Genomic DNA, 20,036 nt, shown 5'->3' on the forward strand with positions numbered 1-20,036 from the left:
CTTTATCCATATCTTTTATAATACTTGGTCTATCTAGATATTCATTATTTTCTGGACTCAGTTTTGATAACTTATTTTTAAAAGATTTTATTTTTTACTTTTATTATTATTATTTTTTAGAGAGAGTTCATGGGAGCACTTGGGGGCCAAGGGTGGTGGGAGGGCAAAGGGAGAGAGACAATCCCAAGCTGATTCTGCACTGAGCATGGAGCCTGATGTAGGTGTTGATCCCACAATCCTGAGATCATGATCTGAGCTGCAATCTAGAGTTGGCTGCTTAATCAACTGAGCCACCTAGGAGCCTCAGTTCTGATAGCTTATATTTATTCTAGAGAATGAATACCAGTTTATCCATGATTTCAAGTGTATTAAAATTGAGCAAAATTGGGGCACCGGGGTGGCTCAGTAGGTTAAAGCCTCTGCCTTCAGCTCAGGTCATGATCCCAGGGTCCTGGGATCAAGCCCCAGGTCAGGCTCTCTGCTCAGCGGAGAGCCTGCTTCCCTTCCTTTCTCTCTGCCTACCTCTCTGCCTACTTGTGATCTCTGTCAAATAAATAAATAAAAATCTTAAAAAAAAATTGAGCAAAATTATTGCTTCTGTGTCTTTTAATTTATTTGGCGTCTGGATACACACACACACACACACACACACACGTTCTTTTGTATTTTTTCACTGAGGTATACTTGACATGTCACATTATTCGTTTCTGGACTGTAACATGAAAGTTCAATATTTGTATATACTGCCTGGTTTCCTGCATCATCGTATAAAGTTACATAATATGCAATAAAACATTACTGACTGTCGTCACCATGTTGTACATTAAATTCTCATGACTTACTTTATGGCTAGAAGTTTTTACCTTACTCCCATTTGCCCACCACTCAACTCCCTTCCCCTCTGGCAACCTCAATTTGTTCTCTGCATCAATGAGTTTGGTTTTGTTTTTTTAGATTCCAGGTATTAATGAAATACAGTGTTTGCCTCTTTTTGTCTGATATATTTAATTTAGCAACATATCCTTAGGGTTTACCTGTGTTGTTGGAAATGGTTAGATTTCATTCTTTTTTATGGCTAAGTAGTATTCCATTGTATATAACTACCAAATCTTTATCCATTCATCCACTAATGGATACTATGGTTGTTTCCATTCTTGGCTATTATAAATAATGCTGCAAATGAACATAGGGGTGGATATATCTTTTTGATTTAGTGTTGTTTTTGTTTGATTAATACCTAGAGGTGGAATTGTTGGATCATATGGTAGTTGTGTCTTTGGGTTTTTGAGGAATCTCAATACTATTTTCCATAGTGGATGTCCCAATTTACATTTCCACCTGCAGTGCATGAGGGTTTTTTTTTTTTTTTCTTTTCACATCCTTGCCAACACTTGTGATTTGTCTTTTTGATAATCAGCCATTCGGACAGGTGTGAGGTGATACCTCATTGTCGTTTGGGTTTGCATTTCCCTGATGATTAGTAATATTAAGGACTACTTGTATATCTGGTGGCCGTCTGTATGACTTCTGAAAGACTGTCTATTCAGATACTGTGCCCATTTTTCAAATTGGATTTTTTGTTTGGTTAAGGAGTTGTAGGAGTTCTTTATATAGTTTAGATATTAATACCCTATTGAATATATCATTTGAAAATATCTTCTCCCATTTAGTAGGCTGCCACCTTCTTTTGTTGGTTTGCAGTAGCTTTTTAGGTCAATGTAGTCCCATTTGGTTAGTTTTGCTTTTGTTGCCATTGCCACTGGAGTCGGATAAAAAAAAAAATTGGCAAGAGCAATGTCAGGGAGCTTACCACCTATGTTTTCCTCCAGGAGTTTTATGTTCTTACATGCAGGTCTTTAATCAATTTTGAATTCAGTTAATTTTTGTTTATGGTAAAAGGTAGTGGTTGAATTTCATGGTGTTGTGGGTGGCTGCCCAGTTTCCCCAGCACCATTTATTGAAGAGACTGCTCTTTTCTCATGGTCTGTTCTTGGCTTCTTTGTCATACATTTTTTGACCATGTGTTCATGGGTTTATTTCTGCTCTGTTTGGTTCCATTGATCAATGTGTCTGTATTTATGCCATTGCCATACTTTTGGGATTATCGTAGTTTCGTAGTATGGTTAGAAACCATGGGGTAAAATGCTGTGTTTTTTTCTTTTTCCCCTCAATTGTTTTTGCTATTTGGAGTCTTTTGTGGTTCCATATAAATTTTAGAATTATTTGTTGTGTTGTGTAAAAAATGCCATTGAAATTCTGGTAGGGATAGCTTTGATTCTATGATGAATTTGGATAGTATGGCTATTTTAAAACGTATTTGTCCAGTCCACGAACATGGACTATCTTTCCATATCCTTCAATGCCATGTTGGGCATAGTCTTCCACATTCTTGGTTAAGTGTATTCCTAGGGTTGTTTTTTTTGTTTCTTTTTAGATGCAATTGTAAGTGGGATTGTTAATTTCTGATAGTTGGTATACACAAATCTGTTTTATACACTGATTTTGTATCCAACTTTACAAAATTGACTTATTCTAACATTTTTGTGGACTTTTAAGAGTTTTCTGTATTTGGATAAAATGCCCACAAATAGTGACTTTTTAACTTTTTTTTTTTTTAAATAATTAGGATGCCTTTTATTTCTTGCCTGATTTCTCTGGCTAGGATTTCTAATACCGTGTTGAATAAAAGCAGCAGGAATGAGCTTCCTTATTTGATTCCTGACCTTAGGGGAAAAGCTTTCAGCCTTTAACCATTGAATATGATGTTAACTGTGGACTTGTCATATATGGTCTTTATTATGTTGAGGTACATTTCCCCTGTGCCAGCTTTGAGTTTTTATCATAAATGGATCCTGAATTTTGTCAAATGCTTTTCTGCATCTATTGGAATGGTCATGATTTTTTTTTCCCTTCTGCTAACATGGTATATCACATTGATTTGCCAATCAACAATCTTTGCATACCTCGGAATAAATCCCACTTGATCATGGTACATGATCTTTTCACTGTATTGTTGAATTTAGTTTGCAAATACTTTGTTGAAGATTTTTCAATCTGTGCTTGTTCATCAGGAATATTGGCGTGTAATTTTATTTTTCTGTCATATCCTTGTCTGGTTTTGATATCCAGGTAATGCTGGCTTCATAAAATGAATCTGGAAGCATTCCATCTGCCTCAGTCTTTTTGGAAGAGTTGAGAAGGGTAGGTATTAAATCTTGGAATGTTTGGTAGCATTCACCAGAGAAGCTGTTTGGTTCTGGACTTTGTTTTTTTGGGGGAGGTTTTGGATTACTGATTCAGTCTTCCTTGCTAATAATCAATCTATTGATTTTCTATTTCTTCTTGATATGGTCTTGGAACATTGTATGTTTCTACAAATTTATCCATTTCTTCTAGGTTGTCACATTTGTTGGTATATTATTCATATTCATTGCTTATTATTGTTAGTATTTCTTTGGTAACAGTTGTATCATTCTCTCTTTTATTCTGATTTTATTTATTTAAACCCTCTCTTTTTTTTAGTGAGTCTAGGCAAAGGTGTATCAATTTGTTTATCTTTCCAAAGAACCAGCTCTTAGTTCTGATTTATTTTGTTTTTTAGTTTTAGTCTTTTCTTTTTTCCCTCTAATAACTTTGGGCTTGCTTTGTTCTTCTTTTTCTAGTTCCTTTAGGTATAAAGTAGATGTTTGAGATTTTGCTTGTTTAATGAGATATGTATGTGTTGTGAACTTCCCTCTTAGAACTGCTTTTGCTACATGCCACAGATTTTGGTATGTGATATTTTCATTTGTGTGAAGGTACTTTTCATTGCTCCTTTGATTTCTTCGACTCATTGGTTATTCAGCAGTATTTTGTTTAATCTCCACATACTGTGGTTTTCTTTCCTCAGGTTTTTTGTTTCCTTCCTTCCTTCCTTCCATCCTTTCTTTCTCTCAGTTTCTTTTACATGTGATTTCCAGTTTCATACCATTGCAGTTTGAAAAGCTATTTGATATGATTTCAACTGTATTGAGATTTGTTTTGTTGTTTAACATATATCCTATTCTTTGCACACTTGAGAAGAATGTGTATTCTTTTGGATGGAATGTTCTGTATATATCTATTAAATCCATCTGATCTAATGTGTTGATGTTTCTTTACTGATTGAATGATTTATCTTTTATGTAAGTGTGATATTACTTCCTATTGTATTGCTGTTGATTTTACCCTTTAGATGTATTAATATTTGCTTTATATATTTAGGTGCTCCTATGTTGGGGTGCATAAATACTTAAAATGGTATGTGCTCTTACTGGATTGACAGCTTAATCATTATGCAGTGTCTATCTTTGTGTTTTATTTGTTTTTTTTTTTTTTTAAAGATTTTATTTATTTATTTGAGAGAGAGAGAGAGACAGTGAGAGAGAGCACGAGCGAGGAGAAGGTCAGAGAGGGAAGCAGACTCCCCATGGAGCTGGGAGCCTGATGCGGGACTCGATCCCGGGACTCCAGGATCACGCCCTGAGCCGAAGGCAGTCGTCCAACCAACTGAGCCACCCAGGCGTCCCTGTTTTATTTGTTTTAAATTCAATTTTGTCTGGTATAAGTATAGGTACTCCAGCTTTCTTTAAGTTTCCATTTGCAATAAACATCTTTGTTCATTGCTTCACTTTCATTTTATGTGTATCCTTATATCTGAGGTGAGTCTTCTGTAGACAGCATATAGATGGGTTTTATATTAATTTTTGTAATCCATGCAGCCATTCTTTATCTTTTGATGGGAGAATTTGATCCATTTACATTTAAAATAATTATAGATAGGGTTGTGTATTTTTTTAAGATTTTACTTATTTATTGAACAGAGAGAGAGATCACAAGTAGGCAGAGCAGCAAGCAGGGAGAGAGGGGGAAGCAGGCTCCCTGCGGAGCAGAGAGGCTGACACAGGGCTCAATCCCAGGACCCTGAGATCATGATCTGAGCCAAAGGCAGAGACTTAACCTACTGAGCCACCCAGGTGCCCGTGATAGGTATATATTTATTGCCCTTTAGTAAATTGTTGTCTGGCTTTTATGTATTCTTCTCTGTTCCTTTCTTTTCCTGTTCTCGTCCCCTGTGGTTTGATGCCTTTCTATAATGTCCTGTTTAGAATCATTCTCATCTTTTATGTATCTACCATAGGTTTTTGCCTGTGAGGCTTGCATATAGTGGGCTCTATCTATCCATCTCTAAAGTCAAGAGCAACTTAAAATTGAATGCATTCTGAAACTCTGCATTTGACTCTTCCTCCCCCTGTACCACGTTTGTTTGGATGTCATTTTACACCTTTTTATTTTGTGTATCCTTTGTTAGTCTTTTAATCAACTAAAGTTTTTCTTTTAATTTTTTACTAGTTTGTCTTTTAAACTTGATGCTAGCTTTTATTGTCTACTACTTTGACTATATCGTTGCCTTGCCCAGTGAAATGTTTACTCTCATATGTTTTATTAGTAATTAGTGTCCTTGATTTTCAGCTTAGAGAAGCCTCTTTAACATTTCTTATAAGGCCAGTTAGTGATGATGAATTTATTTTTATTTATTTTTTAAAATTTTATCTGACAGAGAGCACAATCAGGGGGAGATGCAGGCAGAGAGGGAGATGCAGGCTCCTCACTGAGCAGGGAGCTTGATGCAGGACTAGATCTCAGGAACCTGGGATCATGGCCTGGGCTGAAGGCAGATGTTCAACCAACTGAGCCACACAGGAGCCTGTGAATTTATTTTTTGCGTAGCTCGAAGACTCTTTATCTCTCTAATTTTGAACAGTAATCTTGCTGAGTACAGTGTTCTTGGTTGGAAGTCTTTCCATTCAGCCACTCCCTTCTGGCTTTCAAAGTTTCTTTTGAAAAACGTGATTGTCTTTTGTGGGTTCCCTCATACAGAACAAGTTGTTTTCTTTATCTGCTTTTAAGGTTTTCTTTACCTTTTGACATTTTAATGGGTCTTGATGTGGATCTCTTGGGGTTCATCTTATTTGGTACTTTGTGGGCTTCCTGGATCTGAATGTCTATTTCTTTCCTCAGGTTAGGGAAATTTTTTGCCAATTATTTCTTGTAATAAGTTTTTTTTACCCCTATTTCTGTCCATCTTCTTTCCCTATTATGCAAATATTGTCCCTTGATGTTGTCCCGTAGGTCTTTTAAGATATTTTCACTTATTTTTTATTTTTTTATTTTTATTTGATTCAGGGGTAGAATTTAATGATTCATCAGTTGCATATGAAACTGAGCGCTCATTACATCAAGTGCCCTCCTTAATGATCATTACCCAGTTACCCTAACCTCCCACCTATGAATGAACTAATTCTTAGTTCATTTCCTGTAGCTAAGTGTCTCTTATGGTTTGCCTCCCTCTCTCTATTCATCTTCTTTATCCTTCCCTTTTTAAAATTCTTTTTTCCTTTTGCTACTCTCTTTGAGTGAGTTCCACTACCCTTTCTTCCAGGTCACTGATTCTTTCTTCTTTCTCACCTAGTCTGTTGTTGAATGCCTCTATTGTATTTTTCAGTTCAATTGTTGTGTCATTTAGCACTAGGACTTCTGTTTGATACTTAGTTTCTCTTTGTTCATGTCTCTCTGTTCATTCTTCTCCTGAGATAGGTAAGCATCTCGAGGACCATTGTTTTAAACTCTTTATCAGGTGAATTACTCTTCATCAGTAATTAACCTTTAATTAATTACCTCCTTTAATTAATTACCTCCACCCCCCCAACCTGGGTTCTGTTTTATTCTTTTGAATATTGTCCTTTATTTCCTCATTGCACTGGACTCTCCATATTTGTGTCTTTGTACTAGGTGAAACAACTATCTCTCTTAGTCTTGAAAGAGTGGTCTTAGGGCTGGAGTTGTGTATCAGTCTCCTGTCTGTATAGTGCTTTGGGGTAGGTAACCTGCCAAGAACTCGTTCTGATCGCTTTGTCCTGTGGGGCATAGAATTCTAAGCCCCCCTGGCCACCACAGCTAGGCATCCAAGGGGTGTGCCTTGTGTGGACCGCATGTGCCCACAGAGTTTAAGGAGGTAGTAATGGGGCACATTGGGTCAGGGAGCACTCACCTGCCATCATCCACATTTTTTTTTAAAGGATTTTCTTTATTTGACACAGAGAGCAAGAGATCAAGAGCGAGAGAACACAAGCAGAGGGAGTGGCAGGCAGAGGCAGAGGGAGAAACAAACTCCCTGCTGAGCAAGAATCCTGATCATGACATGAGCAGAAGGCAGATGTTTAACCAAGAGAGCCACCTAGACACCCCTCATATGTATGTGTTGACTATATACTTTCTGTTTTCTTCCCCTTAATTATTGGTTTGGTAGCTTAATACATTAACAGTCTTGTATTTATTAGTGTTACTGTTTTCCTGTTACTACTCTCTATATACCTACCAATATTTCTACTTATTTTGTTCTTTGTATTTGGGCTGCACACATAAGCACTTTACCCTCTTTGGAACTGTATTGCTTAAAGGTAGGATTTTTTCCTGAGCACTTTATAAATTGTGTCCTATAGATTCTAATACACAATGTCTTATATTTTTATTTTCTAGATATTTTGGGATCTTGATGTTTCTCTTGTCATAAAAATTTAAGGTTTTAAAATTTTTGTGAAATGTGGTCAGGGATTATGGTCACATGGTCTGTACTGTTTCTTGGAATTGTAGGTCCTTTTTATGACCTAGCATATGATCAAGTTTAGTAAATAGGCACTTCAAAAAGTTCTATCTCTGTTTTTAAGTTATAGAATTAGAAATCGATTGATGGAATTTCTTTTCTTTTCTTTCTTTTTTTTTTTTTAGATTTTATTTATTCGACAGAGAGAGAGAGAGATCACAAGTAGTCAGAGAGGCAGGCAGAGAGAGAGGAGGAAGCAGGCTCCCTGCTGAGCAGAGAACCCAATGCAGGTCTTGATCCCAGGACCCCGAGATCATGTCCTGAGCCAAAGGCAGAGGTTTTAACCCATTGAGCCACCCATGCACCCCGGTTGATTGGATTTCTTTATGAATTGATATAGGCTTCTTGTATTCCTTATTTTTGACCCATGTGACTTGTCGTGGCCTGAAACTTAGAGCTGCATTTATTCATGATCCCGCTAAGAACTCCAGAGGATAACAAGAAGATGTAGATTCTTCCTTGAACTTATTGAGGAGACAATTTGACTCAAAAAAAAAAACAACAACCCAAAAATACTGGTAAGTAAGCGTTGAAAGACTGGAGAGAGCATTTTGAGCTGGGCTGAGGAAGAAAAGCTTTATGCAGGGGTTGGATCTCGAAGAGCAAGTAGGAGGTGGAGAGTCTGTAATGATGCATTTTGGGTGTGGCACAGCACGAACAGAGCTGGGCTCAGGATGAACCTGCCATGTGGGGAGAAGGCGCATACCCTCCTCCCAAGGTCTTGGTCTACTGACTTGCTACAGCAGTTCAATCAGGCAGTGAGTCACATGGGACTAGCGATCTCTGTTCAACTGACTTACAGACAGGCTGGGGCCATCGCACCATGTTATAAGTTTACCTTGCAACAATAGAGGACAACGCAGGGTAACGGGCTCTTCAGGGTGCCCTCCTGGCATGTTCTCAGCTTTGCGTCTTCACTGGAGAGCTGGAATTGGCACACGCCTCAGCCTGATTGCATTAGCTTAGTATTTGAACATTAATCAGGGATATGTAGACATTTCAACTGAAGAATTACAGTGTCTGATACGTACTTGCAATCTGGAGTTGTTTTGTCAGATGACCCCAGTAAATTACCAAATATTGAGCACTGATGATAAATCAAATGATGTATGGTCTGTAGGAAGTGAAAGTATTTAAATAATTAAGCAGTTCTTTCTAGAGCCTCTTTATATGATGATTTTCTAGACTCCAAATCAGTTTTCTTCACCCAGCCTCCCTATAATATATAGTTATTTCAAATCAGCTTTACTTACTGAGCTTTTTCTAGTAATGGAGCTTTGTCAGCAAAAACCGTGCATACCAGCAAATGGTGAATGATGGGCTTGTGTCAGAAAGGAGCTTGAGAAGTGCTTTCTGTTGTTAGATGGATGGGTCTGGAGCAGGAGCTTGAAGCTCTCCAAGTGTAATAGTTTAAGAGAAAAGGTATGTCTGAAGTCGGGGTGAGTGCTCCATCACTCAGAAGCTGGTCTTTCACACACCCAAGCCAAATACCGCACGTGCTATTGAAATCGTGCTTTCCTGTTGGGATGTGTGGGAGACGTGTGAACTTAATTCAGTGTAATCTTGGCTGTGGTTTCTTCTTCTCAGCCCTCACTCTCTGTTTACTTACAGCTGGTCAGGGCAGAATGGCAGGAAATGCACTGACTGCTGAAATGATAACAGGTAGGTTTTGTGTAGCTCTGATCCCAGCGCTCCGTAAGCCAGGGCTATCCCATGTGAGCGCTCTGAACTCCAGAGTGCTAAGTGTCTGTGAGCGGTCTGAACTCTGCGGACTGGGGCAGGCTCTTGGAAAAGCAGAGTTGGTTAGCTTGGCAGTCATTGCTCAGTGTAGAAACTGAGGACATAGCATCGTGAGTGGATGGACGGACTTGGGGCATGGGGCACTTGGAGGCTTGGAAGCACTTGGGCTATTTTTGAAGTTCTGGTTTGAACTGCAGGTTTGTGCTGAGAGCTTGGTTCTAACTAATATCTCTGTTGGCAGAAAATGATGGATCCGTTGGTTGCACTTGTCTGTCTAATGCTGCACTGGACCTTTGGTGTTCCAAAGGGCCGTTGGGGCAGAAATCAGACTTTTGCTCTAAAATCAGTGATCTGAATTTGGGAGGCGGGGCTTGCTAACCTGTGGATGCTCTGCCTTTATTTTATTGCTGTCTTGTGTCTTTCGGTGGAGGTTCTTCGAGGCTATTCAACAAAGCCTATTCTGTCAGCTAAAAGGCTTTTAGGACTTCATAATCATGGCACAATATCTTTTCCTTTTTCTTTCTTGTGGGTTTTTTTGTTTGTTTGTTTTTTTAGGAACTCTTTCCTTTCCCCACCTTTTTGAAATCGTTAGTCTTCATGTGAACTGAAAGGGACTTCAAAACATTGGAAGAAAATAGTCTGAAATCTCGGAGTGTACTTGGCTCCTGGTAGGTATGAAGACTTGATAAAGAGGCATCTTGTGCACTGACAGGTGTTTGTGTGCCTGTGTGGAGAAGGCTTTTGATGACAAAGCCACTTAGTTTTCTATAGCTTATCCTTCCCTTTGTGCGGAGGAGTTAGGAAAACTCTAATAAAGTAACTAAATAATGGGGATAAAAAGTTAGCATTGGTGTCCTCCTCATTTCTCCTCTCTTGCCCGTTGATTTTTTTTTCTTTTTTTTTTTGAGACTCACTTGGCAGGCACTGAGTAAGCAAGTGGCAGGCGTGAGATGGCCAGTGTCTTGCCATTGTCTCCATGGTTCTAGAATATGCTTCTATTTAAAGGTCCAGAGTCAGCAGCAGTGCCCTTCAGGAAGCAGCAGAACTGTGGGCTGGAGGGTCTACAGGAAAGAGGGGCACCCACTGGAGATGATGAACTGCCATCTGCCTTGTTACCTGGGGGCGTGGTAATTTTTTCCATTGAAAGACCTGGAACCCCCTTAACCCATGACGTACATTTTTGTTTACCCTCTTAGAAACCAGCAGAAATTAGCAGACTGTGACTACGGTCCTGTATTTTCTCAGATCTCACATGAATCCTTACATGACTCTCTGAGGTCTTGTGCACCTTTCCCAGAAAGATAAATTATACGAGTTAGAGCCAAAGGGACAAGTCATGCTTACTTGTTTAATGTGGAAGAACCTGCTTATTGAACTGCCTCAAACATGGGATAAATGGTTAGGACATCTTAATTAGCAGCAGTCACCCATCGTGGTAGAACTTTCTATGCCAGTCCCTTTGAACTTTTAGGAAAAACAAACAAGGAGTTTCATTAGTAGAGGACTGAAATCAAATGATTGTTACTGAATATTGTTCTAAGTGGAAACTAAAGACGTAGCAGAGAAACCCTTACATCTGTGAATTGATGCCCAGAAACCTCCATCCATTGTTTAATATGAACAAAATTTGGCCAAGCCCAGAAAATGGATTCAGCTCCAGTTTTGGTAATGATCTCCCACAAGTTCTGGCAGGTGTATATGGAAGCTATTCCTTTGAATTTCAGGTTGGTTACTGGTGTCATCACTCAGACTTGCAGGGGAGAGGATGCTGGGCTGTGGGTGCCGCCCACCTTTGGGAATGATTGACTGGTAGGGTTGTGCAAAGCCAGAGTTAGATGGGTAACTGAGCTCATTGGTTGTGGCCTTCTCACTTTTCAGAGGAGGAACATAAGTCAGTCTGTACTGCTTGGTTCTTCTCACCAAGCCTATTACCACCAAGAAGCATTAGTTTGATGGGGATTTGTGTTTTGTGTCTGCAGGGGCCTGAGTGCTAGAACTATTCCATTGGAAATTGTCTTTGAGGGGAAAACAAGGGTATTGGACTAAAGAGAAATGCTATAAGCTTATCTGATAACATAATACTATGTAGATGAGCCTAATAGATTAGAATGTGGGCAACCTTTCTTAGATTTTACTGTGTACCAGGTACTGGTGTTAAATTCTTTTTTTTTTTTCCTGAAAACAAGTTTTATTTAAATAAGCGTTTAAATACATTACATGACATTAAAACTAAAGGAAAAAAATAAGCCAGAAACCAGTGAGTTACTTCAAATGGCATTGGGCAGCTGTTGCTAGTAAGTCACAAGCTCTGCAGCTAGCTACATGACTGACACATCAGTCTGAAGTTTGTTCCCTTGTCAAAAGTTTAACTCAGAAGGTTGGCCTTGCATTCTGGTGTTTGGACATTGATTAGCTAGGACACATTAGGTCAAAAAGACCTTGGTGGCAAGGGAGATGTCCTGTCACGGCTCACTAGAGGGAAGGTAGCCGCTCTAAGCTCTGCCCACCTGGACAGGTTGGAGACACCAGGGATTGATCTTTGACTACCACTGACTCCCTGTAGCAGCACAGCTGCGGTTGCTGTCTGACCCCGTCTTGTCCTCTCACCTTCGCCATGGGCTGTTCAGGTGGTGGCATTCTCTTAGGGCAGGGAACTCTGAAGAGGGAGAGCTGAGGATCTTCTGGCCTTCTGTGATCTTGGGGCCCTGGGCTGGACCGAAACCTCATGTTCCTGCTTGGTTTCAGGCCAGACACTGCCAGGCGCCTGCTGCTTGACCTCTGTTTAAATGAGGGACTTCAAGACTAGACAGCATGGCTCTTTCCCATTTATTGCATGAAGGAATTACACTAGACAAGTTAAAAGTGGACCCCAAATGGTTACATTATACAAGCTGTGAGATTTTTTAAACTCGTGACAAGGGACAGAAGGGAAATTGTACTCATTGCAAGGAAATCCTCACTTAAGCTTCAGTGAAGCCAAAAGCACTTAAAGCCCATGAAACTCCGTTCAGCTGGTCATCTTGAGCCAGTCCAGTCTCTAGCAGGAACTGGCATGTGTTCTTGTGCTGGTTCTCCTGCTGGTCACCATATTCTAGAAGCTCAATTACAGCACCATGGCAGGCACATTTCTTCTTAAACATCTTCAATAGTTTCTTTTTATCGTAATCATCAGTGGTCCCTTGGACAGTGGTAAGGGTCTTCCTGCTGTTTCTCTCTTGAATTGTTATATGGGTGTAATCCTCAGTGCCAGTAGGAAGCAGATGGTCACCCTTACTTGCATCAGCAAAGGGGTCGAAAGATTAGAGTTTCTGGCTAGCAGACATATGATATATTTCTTTTCCTCTGTGGAAATGGCCTGCCGAAGTCGGTGGTGGGAAAAGGTGGGGGGCTGGAGTAGGGGGGAGGATGGAGTGTTGGAAAGCGAGGGGGTTCAAGTCGGAGGCTGCTGAGTCCTTGGCGGTAGCTCACTGACTGGGGCCACTAAGTTTATTTTTTTTTTAATTTGTTTATTTTTTTTGGGCTTATTTCTTAATATATGTTCTTAAACTTTTATGGCAACCTAATGGGATATTAATAGAAGTAGTAGTGGTAAATAATAGTGATGATAGGAATTACTGTCTGCTTTATGCGGATTGCCTTGAGTCTCACAAGAATCCCATGAGCAACATATTCTTTCCCATTTTCTAGCTGAGGAAACTGGCTCAGAGAGGTTATATTGGTTTGCCCGAAGAGGGAGAGTATGCATCAGTCATCTGATGCCAAAGACTGTGCGTGTCATCAACCGTGCTCTGACCACATTTTCTGATCGCATGCAGTTAGCTAAACAGAAGCATTGTCTAATGGGCACTTAATAAATGTTAACAAATATGTAATGATTGAGAAGTGTTTTGGCCAAGAAGATGCATGCTTGTGTATGCATCTGTATGATACACACATCTAGTCAATTTCTGATTTTCTACTTTGGGGATGACCCTCTGTGAATTCCAGAATGTCATCTTTTTTACTCAATGCCTTCTCCTGCCCAGCTCTTAGGGTCAAGGAATAGAAACTCATGTAGATGTAATTCTAAGCATAATTTCTTTAGGAAGAGGAAAATAATCCCAAAGTTGTAGAATATTATGATTGAAAGAACATATGGACACCTGTAAGTGAACCATTTTGATTTAGAGAAAAGGAGCCTCAGGGCCTCAAGGGAAGTGTTAATTGGCCTGAGTCCTCTGATCATTGGTGCCAGAGTTGGTAGTAGATGTTGGGATGCCTGCCTCTTTTTTTTTTTTTTTTAATTTTCCTTAAGATTTTATTTATTTATTTAACAGAGAAAGACAGTGAGAGATGGAACACAAGCAGGGGGAGTGGGAGAGGGAGGAGCAGGCTTCCCACAGAGCAGGGAGCCCAGTGTGGGGCTTGATCCTAGGACCCTGGGATCATGACCTGAGCCGAAGGCAGAGGCTTAACGACTCAGCCACCCAGGCACCCCAGGGAGGCCTGTCTCTTGATTCAGCGTTCTCCTCTCTCTATAACCCTGCCATTGGATGGCATAAACTCTGAAGCTACAAAAACAAAAGAAAACTCAAGTGGAAAAAGTAATTGTGATGTGACTATCTGTTTGGAAATATGGGTGTCGCTAAGTCTCTTCTGATGATGTGGCTGATTTGTAATTGACTGCAATAGTATTTTTAGATTCTTGGGGGTTTAGGTCACATTGGCTATGGAAGCAACCTCTCCCACCTCATTCCTTGCATCAGGAGCACAATAATACATTTCCCTCTAATACACAGAATATTTTTGTTGACCTCATGGACCAAGATAGTCAAGGAATGAAATTGACCTCCACTCCCCTCCCCGCCCCCTCCCCTTATCACCAGGAGGGAAGGAGAGTCAACGTTATTAATGGGAATGCATGTTCTTTGAAGTTTGAATTTATTTATTTTTTTTAAAGAATATTCTATCCTGACTTGGAAAAATTATTATTGGGTCGCACATGTTTTACTGTGCAGCTTCGTGCCTTATTGCGCTGAATGTGTTGCTTGTGCTCCCACTGACTGTTCTAAGATGTTTTGAGACTGTGCTTCATATTGTAAGGGAAGTATTTGTCACTTGGACTTACAGAATTGAATTTGCCTGAATTAATTATGATTTCTATTCCATCCCCCTGGGCAGGAATGTAGGGGAGAGGTAATCCTTTCTGATGTCGTATAGGAAATCAATTCTGGCCCACGGCACTGGTTAGTTGCTTGAGTGGGGGAACTTGTCACCCACTGTATGGTCTTTATTTTCCATTTTTCTTGGCCCTTTGTTATGTTTTCCTTTCTCTGGGCTGGTTTAAGAATCTGCCAGGGCTAGGGAGCAATGCTTGAAGTGATGGACAAGGATACTATCCCCATAAAGAAAATCACAAGGGCCCCAAGTTGGGTAATAAAAGGCCTTGTCTGTGGCTTTTCTTGTGGAGTTCGCATTCTTTATAGAGTGTTTTCCAGTGAGAAACATGCTCTTCCTTTGGCCTAGGGGGCAAGACAAATTGAAGGGTACTGGGTTATGTGTAGGGATTTGGTTTAACTGGTTTCAGAGTTTTTCTTCTTCCTGGCAGACTCCCTCCCCATCCCTACCTTCCACCTCCCACCTCCCACCCTTGGGTCCTTAGAATGCTTTTCTCCTTGATTTTAAGATGTTAGAGTCCTTCACCTTATTTTAAAAACACCCCATCCCATAAACAAACTTACAAGGCAAAAACAACTCTGATGGTAAAAAACTGAACAAAATATGACAAGCATAGGATAGATATCCTTACGACATAAGAAGCTACTAGAAAAAATAACCACCAAACACCCTATGGTACACCCATTAGAAAGAATACATCAGGTTTTAAATGGCTTGGGAACAGGACACCGAACTGAACCCACAGATGGAAACGCTAATCTGTATGCACTCAAAGGGCTAAAACGTCTTTCTCTCTCTCTCTCTCTCTTGCTCTTTTTTTTTTTTTAAACTTTGATGTGTCAGGAGAGCCTACAAGTAGTTGCTACCTTGGCATGTGACCATGGTGCCTTGGCTTTGCTATTCCAGCCAACTGACCCTTTTGCTGAAAGTTTAATAGGGGATAAATTCACATGTGAATTCATAATCCCCTTATCTGTGCTAAGAGCATTCTGTAATGGGCCCGCAACAAAGGGAATCTTACATCTTGCCGTTTTGCTCTGAACCCACCTCTTGGCCTCCTTCCTACCCTCTCCACACCTCCTGGTTGGACACGTTAGGCATCTGCCCCTTGCAGAGTCCTCACCTGCTGGCAGTGTGTTAGGTGACGTAGCAAGTAAATAGACTTGCCTTTCCTGCCAGTTACATGGGGGTGTTTACGGAAGTATGGCCTCTGTGAGTGCGGAACATACTTGGGCTTATTAGAATAGCAAACAGGGACTTGTTCCCATCTCGTATTAATTCTGAGACTTATTCTCCTTTATGTAGTGTGACTTTGCCTATAAATCCAAAAGCAAAGTCACAGTCAAGCTACAGTTTCTTTCCTAAGTTTTAAAGATTTATTATTAAAATTTGCTCCCTTCCCCCACCAATGGTTTTATTATTTACTCTTCTCCTCCCTGCCCATGGTGTGGGTTACAGTTAATGTTATCTACATATGTCTATAAATACTGAAAATATTTTTGATACAATGTGCATTTAATCAACTTTTTGTTACTGTTATGCCGTTTGTGTGGAAGAAAATTGTTTCTGTCTTAATGTTCTATTGAAGTGCCTTTGGAGTGATGATATCATAATCACTTTAATACATTTAAAAGCTTCAAGGCTTAGCATTTATTGAACAAAGCTCATTGAAGGAATATAACGGATGTCTTGAGGCTTTCCGCTGCTGTAAAAAGGACAGTATTGTTCATGGCCTCGGTAAAAGAAAATCTGAATTTTTATTTTACTTTGCACCACGTTGCAATTATATTTCAAAAGCTCTTCAAGTGCAACTAACAAAGGGGCTGTTTTTATGAATTGTTATAATTGCGGATCTCAGGGCTGACTGCTGTGAGTTTAACATTAATAATGGACAGCAATTTAAAACTTTCTCACCAAAATCCAACCTCTGAGATCCTAAAAGATGACTTTCCCTTCCCGTTTCATCCAAATTAGAGATTGAATCCTCCCGAGTTGGGAAGAGAGTGGAAAACTTTAAATTCTGGACCTTTGGGGTAAATCTCTGCCAAGAGGTTTGGGGAGTGAAGTGAGGACTGTGGAGTCCCAAGGTTGGGGTGTGGATGTGTCTGTTGAGCCTATGAAATCAAAATGGTTAGATGGCAAGTGGGAAGCCAAGGGAGCCCTTGAGAATCCCTTGTGTGTTAGAGGGGTGTCCTCTGAGGACCCTGGACTGGAAATGCAGCTGAGGTGGGCATGCTGTGAAGCCACTCCTTTGAAGAGGCTACCGAGGAAGCTTCCACTGCCGGAGATGTAATGGAAAATACTCAGTCTGTTCTCCTGGTGGAGTCATCTGCCTGAACTCTCGCACCTCCTAGAACTGTAGCTTCCTCTTCCCAGCCATCAGGTAACTTCCTGCTTGCCTTGGAGCTACATATGTCATAAAACATCCCCATGGGTGCAGGTCTCATCTCAGAAATTTTAGTGTTGGTCAAAACCAAGGGGAGAAGAGCACCTGGAAAGATCAGTCACTATTTCCTATTCTTACTCCCCACTGTCTCCTTATGTAGCTTCTGGTCTTGAGACTCCCTGGTAGACCTATTTGAAATTCACATGGCTATAGACTATATCTTTCCCTTTAAATTTTTCTTAAGGGGAAGTAAGCATTTTAGAGTTCACTTGCTGTGAGCTGGGGTTTCTGAGACCTAATGATGAACTCATACGTGCCTCACCCTCTCCCGTAAGGTATCAATGCCCTGAATAGGTGGTCTTGCTTGAACTGATGGATTTGATTTAGTAGCTTGAGAAGGGTGGTCTTTCGCTTGTAGCCTTTCCTAAGTGAAGAGGTACGGAGGCTACTTCTCATTACCATGGCCCCTTCCTAATCCAGGGGAGGAGGGGCTAGATAGAGATCAGAGCTGTGATTAGGGTGTGGTACTAAAACAACTTTTTAGAGATTTATGTAGCCACCAATATGAGTTAGTAGGTTCAGTTGCATGTGATAGATAATCCCAATTACCTTCATGTTCCATAAGGTTCAACTTATTTTTCTCTCTCTCATTGTAGAAGCTGATAACCTAGGGCTGATATGGTGGCTTCAGGGTATTAACAGTGGTTCAGGCTCCTTCCATCTTTCTGCTGTCTAAAGTGTTTGTTTTCTTGGACTGGACTTCATGGTTTAAGATGGACATAGTCCAGACATCAGATCCACATCCACACACCAACCCAGCAGCAGGAGGACAGACAAAGGAGGACATTGCCTCCTTCCTCTTTGGAATTTACTTTAGAAGTTCCATGCAGCCATCTAGCTGTAAAGTCATACCTAGTGTCAAGGGAGCCTGAGAATTCTAGTCTTTTGGCTGGGTGGCAATATGCCCCGCTAAAATTTGAGGTTCTGTTCCTAGGGGAGAAGAGAGAATGGATATTGGGCTAGGCCCCCTGTCAACTCTGCCATACAAGGTAGCAATTCATTCATCTGTCTCCACCTGCACGCCCTGCCCCAAACTGCACTCACTTAACCATCCTCTCTGCTGGAGTTAGAGTGCCTCTCCCCAGTTCCATACACATTCCAGACTGGCCTTTTTTTGACTTCTTTTCCCTTCCAGTGTATCTTTTGATTGTTTTATCCTGCAACTGTCAATATTAGGACTTCAGGGAGGGAGAAGGGCTTTTCTTGAGTGCTGAGTCTTTATTTATCCTAACATTTTTATTCAGCTGAAACATCAAGGAGAAGAGGGGAGAGAGTTGCCAGAGTGGTTCTTGGATGCCTCTGAGCTGCCCCCCCCCCTTTTTTTAACCCTTCCGAGGATCACAGTTGCCATTCTTCCCCAGACCTGCAGGCCTCTGGGCCAGAGGGCAACCCTCTTGAGGTCTAGAGTCCTGTGGCTTGTGGAATGAAGTGCCCCCTACCGCATAGAAATCCCCAGAATATGGAAGTCAAGACCAGTGTCCTACATTCTCCTTCCCATGAAGAGACTGCTTGAAAGAATTTTCAGACAGAAGATGAAGGTGATTCCTCGGGGTAAGCTGGCTCTGTTTAGCCTCAGCTATTGCAAACCCAGATGGTGAGGCTGATGGTGGTCCTCAAGCCCCTGGAAGATAGCCTTTCTCCACCGAGCACGAAGGTGCTGTGAGGTGGGCTGATGACGGAGACGACGCTGCTGTGTCCCTTATACCCCAGCCCATCAGTGCTTTGTCCTTCAGCAGTTTGGAGTCTTCCAGACTAGGAATGGGGACATGTAATGTGATGAAGGAGTTAGGCCACTTCTGAAGACAAATCATAGTCTGGGTGGTAGGTTTTGCATTCTGGAATGCTTGCATTTCTGGATAATTTTTCAGAGTTTTTAAAGCCTGTGGGACAGAGTATTTGAAATACGGAGGAATATACCAAGTTCTAGGAGCTATGAGTATAGTAGCTAAAGTTCTTGCTTGGAGAACCTTTGAAGGACTGAACTTTGGAGCCCTGGAGCTCTGGGTTCAAATTTTGCTGTGTGACTTTGCAGGGAAAATTTTGGGCCTAGTTTTTCCTTTTTTTTTTTTTTTTTTTTTAACATGAAACAGGCCTAATGCAATGCATACAAGTCAATGGGGAATGAAATTTAATGAGAGAACATATGTAAAGTTTCTGGCACATAGTAGGTCCTCAGTAAAAGGTTATTTCTTTCTTATGCAATTCATCTGCCAAATGCTTAATACTTTTATGATCAAAGCTTTTTTCTTTCTTTTTTTTTTTTTTAAAAGATTTTATTTTATTTATTTGAGAGAGAGAGAGACAGTGAGAGAGAGAATGAGCGAGGAGAAGGTCAGAGAGCGAAGCAGACTCCCCATGGAGCTGGGAGCCTGATGTGGGACTCGATCCCGGGACTCCAGGATCACGCCCTGAGCCGAAGGCAGTCGTTCAACCAACTGCGCCACCCAGGCGTCCCCAAAGCTTTTTTCTTAATTGAACAATATATGCAACCACTGAATGTTACATTGACTAACCCTAATTTTATTCTATGTGGCTGGAGATGTTCAGGGGCATAGACTCTCACATGACTACCTCCATGCAGCATCCTTTCCTCTTTACATGAGAGGAGTATACAAGGAAAGGGCACTTTGATAATGAAAAACACAGGTGTTCCAAAATGCAGATGATTTCTAAATTGGAAGCATTACCTGCCCTTAGCATACTTTCAGAAGTACGTTGAAGTTTTCCAGTTGTGCTTTGAGCCTTCCTGAGCCACAGACTTCAATGAGAATATGATGAGAGCTATGGATTCTCTTTTCAGGGAAACGCATGTACACATGTGTGTAGAATTTTTCATAAAATTGCAAGTGATCTGTGGACCTCACCCTTCCTGACCTCCTCCTCACACCGCCCCTCAGGAAATCTGTATTAGGGATCCCTGGATGAACTATTGATACATTTTTTTAAAAAAATATTTTTAAAGATTTTATTTATTTGATGGATATCACAAGTAGGCAGAGAGGCAGGCAGAGA

General features: G+C 40.7%; 1 protein-coding gene and 1 pseudogene across 1 annotated transcript in view; one reads left to right on the top strand and one right to left on the bottom strand.

Annotated features, from left to right (window-relative positions):
- LRMDA (leucine rich melanocyte differentiation associated) overlaps positions 1–20,036 on the top strand; it is a 1,057,234-nt gene that overhangs the window by 46,312 nt on the left and 990,886 nt on the right. The window lies entirely within an intron of this gene.
- On the bottom strand, positions 12,382–13,254 carry LOC122898536 (annotated as a pseudogene).

This window comes from Neovison vison, chromosome 2 (assembly GCF_020171115.1).
Source record: "Neovison vison isolate M4711 chromosome 2, ASM_NN_V1, whole genome shotgun sequence".
Taxonomy (NCBI): Eukaryota; Metazoa; Chordata; class Mammalia; order Carnivora; family Mustelidae; genus Neogale; species Neogale vison.